We start from the raw sequence: 9,936 nt of genomic DNA on the forward strand, positions 1-9,936 counted from the left end.
CCTATCCTATTTGAAACATTTATTACAATATTGTGGATGGTCTTAAGAAATATAGGGCTAATATCACATACTTTGATTTGCTGAAATTAACGCAGCAAAGAGATTTGCTCTTGAAAGCTATGACTGAGAGAAATTCCCAAACTCCCACCATCCCAAGCAAGCGAACCAAGAAGGCAGTGTCCAGACCTATTAACACCTCCATTGCAGCCCAAGTCCCATCAGCTATGGAAGACAATCTGTCCAAAATGAATCGAAACCCCCAATATGTCAGTGCAGCCATGATAGGGAGAAAATCAAAATCCATGACCCCACCTTTCCTTATCACATTTGAAATCCTCAACATGAATGTGCACAATTTCCTAGTAGACTCTAGTGCCTCATCCACTGTGATGCCTTATGCTGTTGCTAAAAGACTACATGCTATACCTGAGAAATCTGGGACTCGAATTATGAAATTAGACAGGACAAATGTGAAAGTAATTGGAGAATTGAAATATGTTTTGATTGGGATGGCTACTAAACCACAATACACACAATTCATTGATATAGTGGTAGTCGACATGCCCGAGACCTATGGAATGTTGCTTAGTAGGGATTGGTTAGCAAAACTCAATGGATATTTCTCAACTCATTGGTCTCACCTCTTTCTACCTCAGAAGGGAAAGGGTGATATGCTAAGAGTTGATCGAGAAAGATACATGAAGTATGTGGTAACGAAACTAAATGGTCCCAATGAACCTGTAATGTTTACCAACTCCATCCTTGGGAACTATAGTTTTAATTTTTATGCTACAGAAACCTGTTTTGGAGAATTTCATGCAGAAATAGTTGAAGAAAATTTGACACACATACAGTCGAAAATTCCCTCCCCTAATCCAACTAATGAACTATCCTGTATTATAGTAGATGATAAGACTAATTTCTTAGATAGTATTTCAATTGATGTAACATTAGATTCTATATTCTGGACACTCTATTTTGATGGCTCTAACTGCCTTGAAGGTGCAGGTGCTGGAAGTATTCTCATTGACCCACAAGGGAACCAACATCTGATGGCCATCCAGTTGGAGTTTGCATGCACCAAAAATACAATAGAATATGAAGGCCTGCTGCAAGGCCTGAAGAAAGCCATTGATATGAATGTAAAAAATCTTAAAGTTTTTGGTGACTCATAGATAATCGTGGATCAGGTAAGGAAAAGGATACATTGCAATTCACCACACCTGGTAAGGTACTAGCATGAGGTATGGGACTTAATTGACAATTTTGATTCTTTTAATATCACATACATACCTCGAGGGCAAAACCAAGATGTTGATCTGATGGATAATATGGCTGCTAGACTTTTGCCTGATTTTAGATTGAAGAAAAATAAATGTTCTGGTGAATTGATTTTTAGACCATCCATGCCCGATAACATCTCGAATTGGCAAGTGTTCGAAAATGATGAGCAAATCCTTGAGTTCTTGCACTGTGAGAAGACATTCAAGAGTGCAATAATTGATGAAAAGGAGCATGAAAAGCTTATGAAGGAGAGGGAAGATGAGGAAAAGGATAAGCCCAATGTGATTCCAAAATCAGTTGTTAAAATGGAGCACTTGTATGAATTGCATGATAAATTCAAGAAACCGACTAATTGCTAAACGCATAGCTCGTCCATGAAGTATGAAACAATCAACCTTGGGACCAAAGAAGACCCGAAAGATGTCAATCTGGGCCTTCGACACTCTCCGCAAGAAAAGGATGCATTTTTCAATCTATTTAAAGAATACAAGGATGTCTTTGCATGGACATACAAAGACCTAAAGACCTTTGATAACAGTGTTATGTAGCATGTGATCCCTTTGGAAAAGGAGGCCAAGCCCTACCAACAAAAGCTGTGTAAGATGCATCCAAGCCTAGAACCATTGGTGAAGAAAGAACTAAACAAGATGCTAGATGCGAAAATCATCTTCCCGGTCAGACACACCTGTTGGGTAACCAATCTCGTGCTAGTAAGAAAGAAAAATGGAGACATTAGTGCGTTTCTAGGTCTGAAATGTTGTCCCTATTAGATGGGTTTTCAGGATATAATCAAGTATTGGTATCTCATGAGGATCAGCTTAAGACAATCTTCAACACCAAATGGGGCACCTACGCATATCGTAAAATTCCTTTTGGGCTCATTAATGTGGGCGCCACATTCCAGAGAGCTATGGAAATAGCTTTCCAAGGGTTGATGAACATATCAATAGTGGTTTACATGGATGACATCACTATGTATTCATATCACAGAAGGATCATATTTATCACCCGAAACAGATTTTCGAAAGATGCCGAAGGTATGGAATTTCATTGAATCCCAAGAAGAGAATATTTGCAGTCACAGAGGGGAAAATACTGGGTCATATCCTCTCTAAAGAAGGGATCATTATTAATCCTGAAAGAATACAAACCATCATGAGAATACAACCCCTTGCCAATAAAAAAATCCTTGCAATCTTTCTTCGGGAGGATTAATTTCATTAGAAAATTTGTCTCAAGCTTCGCAAAAATAGTGCACCCCCTGTAGCTGATGATGAAGAAAGACGTTGTGTATAAATGGAGCGATGAAGCCAAGGAAGCATTTCGGCGAATCAAGGAAGCCATCGCTGAAGCTCTTGCATTGGTCAGCCCCAATTTCGGCAAGGAGTTCTTCTTGTACACTTTTGCTTCTGATGTCTCATATGCTGCAATAATCACTTAGAGAAAAAACAAAGGCAACGAAGTCCCTATTGCTTATATGAGCTCTAATCTCCAAGGGGCAGAACTAAACTACCCAAACATGGAGAAACAGGGCTATGCAGTTTTGAATGCCGTAAAACATTTCCGACCTTATTTACTAAAGGCCAAGACCAAAGTCATCGTTCCCCATCTTGTTGTAAGAGCCCTCTTCATGTAGAAAGAAATGGGTGAATGAAGAGGGAACTGGATAACCGCCCTTCAAGAGTTCCACCTAGAGATAGAGTCGACATAGATAGTTCGAGGGCAGGGACTTTGCAGGCTAGCGGTAGAAGCCTTGGCATACAAGAAAGGGGCATTTGAAGAATCAAGAACATTGGGCATGAAATATGCACAAATGGAACTCAGGGAGGAGCCCTTATGGAGTAATGAAGCGCTGATGTATGAGCGAGAAGCATCAGAAGAATTTTTGGACCTTAAGTCATGGTACTATGACATACGCTTCTATCTAATGTGGGGATCATGTCCTGAACACATGCATAGAGGAGAGCACTCAGATTGAAATCCAATCTGTATCATTTGGCCACCAGCGCCTTATACAGAAAAAATCATGATGGAATCTGGCTGATATGTTTGGAGAAGGATGGGGCCAACCATGTATTTAAAGAAATGCACGATGACCCAGCAGGTGGTCACTATGGCGAAGAGACCAATACTCACAAAATACTAAGAGTCGGATATTATTGGCCCACAGCGTTCAGAGACTCACATGCCTATGCTCACAAATGGCTGGGCCCATTCCAAGTTGTTGAAAAAATTGGTCAAGGGACTTACAGGTTGAAAACATTATAGGGAGGGACTGAAAAACTCCCTATTAATGGCCAACATCTGAAGACATACTTCCAGTAGCCACCTCATGGTGTTTACCTCCTGAGTAGGTTAGAGTTCATTTCATTTTTCTGTTAGCTTAGTTGTATTTCTGTCTTTTCCTTTTGTTTTCTGCAAAGTCTATTTTCCTGCTGTTTTGAATCACAGTACCTTCATCCAACTAATTTTGGTCCTCCAGTCTCATTCTACCTTTCAGATTTTCCCTCATTCACCACATTCAACCTTTCCCTCCGTCATTAACCCACTGATGATTCTGTTGTTTCTAAACTCATCATTACCTTGCAAATCAAACAAATTTTCAATCAGCCCATGAGAACTTGAAAATCAGTTGTGGAGTTCAAACCAAAGTTGCTCATTGGCATCTGTTGAGAACTGGGTAAGATCTATTGATAACCTGGATATTTGGAGCATTCAGGGGCAACTTTATAAAGCAAAAAATGTGTAACTACAGTTGGACTGGCATGGAGGAATGCTGCATTTTTAATAAATCCCACTCAGACCTAGCCTATACTTGCCTGTAAAGTTTGCAGTTATTCTCCATTGGTCCCATACACCACAATAAATTATCCAATACCTATTATCTACAAGTAAACCTCCTTTCATGGGCTAAGCTCACTGTCATATACCCTATGGCAAATGCAATTGTGCTCCAGTCCTTGTGCCTAAAACTGGAAGGAATTATTTGAAAGAAAATGAAATGTCAAGTCCTTGTGCCAATCTGGAAGGACAGGTTATTTGGGAAGCCAGTTAGAATAAGGACTATTGCTGGGCTCAGAGTACCGGTTGACACAACAAGCCCAACCTTGCTTAAGCAGTTTAAAAATATGGCATGATCGATGACTACGCCCCATTCAATCATATGAAAATATAACACTAAAATTCCTATACAAAGTGCAGATAAACATATCTACATAAAGAGCTGATGCTAAAACAGGTACTGGCAGAACAATGATGGCCCTAAAAGGATTTGGAAAGTTGGAAACAGGTAAAGGAAGGTCAATAAATCCCATAATACCACCATTGGAGAATGCCTATCAAAACTCTATCAGTCAGTAGAAGCTATTCGTCTTTATCCCACCTGAAGCAATTAATGTTGAAGTGGAACCCATGCCTATCCATCTGTGCAATTTGTATTTCAAGTTTATCTTAATACCCTAATGTGTTATGGATCCAAGGTTTATTTGGAAATAGAGATAATTGGTTCACCTAGAGGTTCACCATTTGTTGTGGCCACAACCACCACCTATTAAAAACTTGCCCTGGTAGATTCTGGTGCCTCATCCACTGTGATGCCTTATGCTGTTGCTAAAAGACTACATGCTATACCTGAGAAATCTGGGACTCGAATTATGCAATTAGACAGGACAAATGTGAAAGTAATTGGAGAATTGAAAGATGTGTTGATTGGGATGGCTGCTAAACCACAATACACACAAGTAATTGATATAGTGGTAGTCGACATGCCCGAGACGTATGGAATGCTACTTAGTAGGGATTGGTCAGCAAAACTCAATGGATATTTCTCAACTCATTGGTACCACCTCTTGCTACCTTAGAAGGGAAAGGGTGATATGCTGAGAGTTGATCGAGAAAGATACATGAAGTATGTGGTAACGAAACTAAATGGTCCCAATGAACCTGTAATGTTTACCAACTCCATCCTTGGGAACTATAGTTTTAATTTTTATGCTACAGAAACCTGTTTTGGAGAATTTCATGCAGAAATAGTTGAAGAAACTTTGACACACGTACAGCCGGAAATTCCCTCCCATAATCCAACTAATGAACTATCCTGTATTATAGTAGATGATAGGACTAATTTCTTAGATAGTAATTCAATTGATGTAACATTAGATTCTATATTTTGGACACTCTATTTTGATGGATCTAACTGCCTTGAAGGTGCAGGTGCTGGAAGTATTCTCATTGACCTGCAAAGGAACCAACATCTGATGTCCATCTTGTTGGAGTTTGCATGCACCAACAATACAACAGAATATGGAGGCTTGCTGCAAGGCCTGAAGAAAGCCATTGATATGAATGTAAAAAATCTTAAATTTTTTGGTGACTCACAGATAATCATGGATCAGGTAAGGAAAAGGATACATTGCAATTCACCACACCTGGTAAGGTACCAGCATGAGGTATGGGACTTAATTGACAATTTTGATTCTTTTAATATCACATACATACCTCGAGGGCAAAACCAAGATGCTGATCCGATGGCTAATATGGTTGCTAGACTTTTGCCTAATTTTAGATTGAAGAAAAATAAATGTTCTGTTGAACTGATTTTCAGACCATCCGTGCCTGATAACATCTCGAATTGGTAAGTGTTCAAAGATGATGAGAAAATCCTTGAGTTCTTGCATTGCGAGAAGACATTCAAGAGTGCAGTAATTGATGAAAAGGAGAATGACAAGCTTATGAATGAGAGGGAAGATGAGGAAAAGGATCAGCCCAATGTGATTCCAAAATTAGTTGTTAAGATGGAGCACTTGTATGACTTGCATGATAAATTCAAGAAACTGACTAATTACAAAACACATTGCTCGTCCATGAAGTATGAAACGGTCAACCTTGGGACCAAAGAAGACCCAAAAGATGTCAATTTGGGCCTTGGGCACTCTCCGCAAGAAAAGGCTGTGTTTGTCAAGCTATTTAAAGAATACAAGGATGTCTTTGCATGGACATACGAATACCTAAAGACCTTTGATACTAGTGTTATGCAGCATGTGATCCCTTTGGAAAAGGAGGCCAAGCCCTACCAACAAAAGCTGTGTAAGATGCATCCAAGCCTAGAACCATTGGTGAAGAAAGAACTAAACAAGATTCTGGATGCTAAAATCATCTTCCCGGTCAGACACACCCATTGGGTAACCAATCTTGTGCTAGTAAGAAAGAAAAATGGAGACATCAGGCTGTGTATTGATTTCAGAAACCTAAACAAAGCATCTCAAAAGGATAACTATCCTGTCCCTTCTATGGAACACATCCTTCAGTGTGTTTCTAGGTCTGAAATGTTGTCCCTATTACATGGGTTTTCAGGATATAATTAAGTATTGGTATCTCATGGGGATCAGCTTAAGACAATCTTCAACACCAAATGGGGCACCTACGCATATCATAAAATGCGTTTTGGGCTTATTAATGCGGGCGCCACATTCCAGAGAGCTATGGACATAGCTTTCCGAGGGTTGATGAACATATCAATAGTGGTTTACATGGATGAAATCACTGTGTATTCATATCACAGAAGGGATCATATTTATCACTTGAGATAGATTTTCGAAAGATGCTGAAGGTATGGAATTTCATTGAATCCCAAGAAGAGCATATTTACAGTCACAAAGGGGAAAATACTGGGTCATATCCTCTCTAAAGATGGGATTGTTATTGATCCTGAAAGAATACAAACCATCATGAGAATACAACCCCTTGCCAATAAAAAAATCTATGCAATCTTTCTTCGGGATGCACTAGCACTTGAAACATCAACGATTCAACCTAGCCCCAAGTCCCAAGAATCTTCGAAATCAAGAATGGACGACTCAGGAATAGTTTTATTGCAAATTTTACCTATGGAATCCACACCTTCAGATCCAACTTAGGTAATAGGTGGTCTGAGAAAAATTATAACTACAAACACAGGTTTTTCAACAACTGGATCTGAAGATGCAAGCAACCACGAAGTGGAAGGCATGGCAAAGAGATGGGTTCCCCACTCCAAGAGGGAGCTGAGAGAGAACGAGGAAAAAACCAATAAAATATTAGGGAGCCAACCTCAAATTTCATATGTTTCGAAGGGGTTTGGGTTAGGTTCTAAAGGAGGAACGAGACATGTAGATGGAGGGAGAAAAGCTCATTCCCTTGTCAAAAATGATGAAGTTGATATATTGGAATGTAAGGGCATGGGCGACCCCAAAAAATCCCTTACAATAAAGGATTTGATTAAAGCAAAGAAGCCTACAACAATTCTCATACATGAGTCAAAATTAGAATATGTCAAGCTCATGGAAGACTCCGAGGTTTTCTAGAAAGATAGCAGAGGGGTCACTCAAAGTTCAAGGGGATCTTTGGGTAGCCTTGGAACCTTTTGGGATCCAAATTTCTTCACTGTAAAGGAGGCACAATTGTCTGTGAATTGGTTAGCAGTAGAAATGGAAGATAAAGGAAGTGGCAAGAGAGTTAAACTAGTGAATATATACATTCTAGTTACATACAAGGAGAAAGTAGAATTATGGGATAATGTTATCTTATTAAATCAATTATTATGGCATAAAAACTCCATTGTAGGAAGAGACTTCAACACCACCTTGTCTACTCATGAAAAGAAGTGAGGCTAGCTGGTCAGAGATCCTTTTAGGGAGAGACTAGAGGATCTCATGGTAGAATGGGATCTGATAGATGTGAAACCAACGACAGGTAAATTCACTTGGTCAAATAGAAGGTATGGAGAAGCAAACATTGTTGCAAGATTAGATCGTTTCCTAATACATAGTTTGTGGGTTTTATCGGGAAGGGTTACTTCCTCGGCTATTTACCTCTAGGTGAATCGGACCATCAACCAATAGAATTGGTGATTGAGAAAGGAGAAGAGTTGGGCCAAATCCCCTTCAATCTAGGTTGGCTGCGGGAAGGAATGATGGATATTATAATACAAGCATGGTGCAAATCAGTGAAAGGATAGCTAGCCTTTGTATGGGAATAAAAAATGAAGGAGTTTAAATAGGTGTTATGAAAATGGGCAAGAGTTTCCTATGCTCCTCCAAGAAAAAAGAAGGAAACAATTCTTCAGGAAATGAAACAACACACATCAATTATGGAGAACTGTGATATAACAAAAAGTCATATAGAGAGGGAGAAAGAACGAAATATCCAATACTTTCGAGAATTTAGAAAGGAGGAGGAGTATTATCACCTCAAATAAAGAAGCATATGGCTCAAGGCAGGGGATAGGAATACAACCTTCTTGGTTTTTTGGAACAATGATTGTGGTCTGCGGTCGGGCTTTGTGGTCAGGAGGATGATTAGGGCTCTATATTTTTGAAATTTGCAAGGGTATGTGACTGTTTAGTGCACTGTTAGGGTCTAGGCCTATATTACCTGCGGACAAAGGAAACACGCGATAGGGAAATAAAAAACCTTGTCAGGGAAGGCGAAGGACGGGGCATATATTTAGGTCAGTGACTCTAACAGTAGGCGATAGCTCCACAACATCGGAATTATCTCACGAACATTTGTGGAAACGTCATTAAGATGGATTAGGAACTTGTTGACTACTCCACAAACTCAATGGATCATGTGTCGATGTCGTCCGAGGATCCACCTCAACAACTCTCTATGCATTGACCAATGATCTCCTAGGTACCGCTAACCGGGTCGAGCCCTATATTACTAATGTGGAAGATGATGTGACCTCCATCAATACCCTAGGGTTTTCTCACCGTACCTCTTCAATCAGTGGGAATCAACCTTATACTTCCATATTATCAACCCCAACCATCACTATCGATCCCGTCACCATCAAAGCTTTAGATCCCCATTGACCGGGTCCTTAGAGAAAAAGGCGACCCTAACTTGGTTACCTCATGATGTGTCTATCTTTCAACTGCAAAGGCCTAGCCAGCCCTGACAAAAAACTAGCACTTAGGAGGTTTTTTGAAGTTGAGAGGTTGGATGTTATATATATACAAGAGACTCTAGGAGATGGTAATTCTATCAACACCTAAAATCTATCTTACCTGGTTGGACCTTTCATTACCTAGATGTGAGAGGGCAGTCTAGAGGATGTGCTATTGGTTTTAACAAGAGAACAATGAAATTGGAAAACTTTGGGAGGGAAGGAGTCTTGGGTGCAGATGTCATATATGTAGATATCGGTATACCCTTTCGTATGATTAATATATACATACCCTTCCATAACTGCGAATATTTTTGGGGAAACCTAATGTCTGCTTCCATGATGAATAATGATAACATTATCATTGGTGGAGATCTCAACTTCTCCCTGGGTCATGTTGAATCCTGGGGAAACCATGCTCATACTGACCCCCTCACAAAATTTTTTGAACATATATTGGATCATCATAGTTTCTTGAATATAGACATGTCCAAGATTCAATCCACCTCACACAACTGACAGATAGGGGAAGATTCACTTGCCAGGAGACTAGATCGCTTTCTCACAAAGGCACAATTTGTGGATTGTCTGGACAGAACTAGACAATAGGTTGGCTCTGGGGGTATATTTGACCACTCCACCATCTATTTAGAAAATTTTTTCTCTACCTACAAACATCTCCATTTAAATTCAATTCTTCCTGGCTCAAAGAGGAAGCCTTCCAA

Source organism: Pinus tabuliformis, chromosome 6 (assembly GCF_031772625.1).
Source record: "Pinus tabuliformis cultivar Carrire ecotype Pingquan chromosome 6, CPIR1, whole genome shotgun sequence".
Classification (NCBI taxonomy): domain Eukaryota; kingdom Viridiplantae; phylum Streptophyta; class Pinopsida; order Pinales; family Pinaceae; genus Pinus; species Pinus tabuliformis.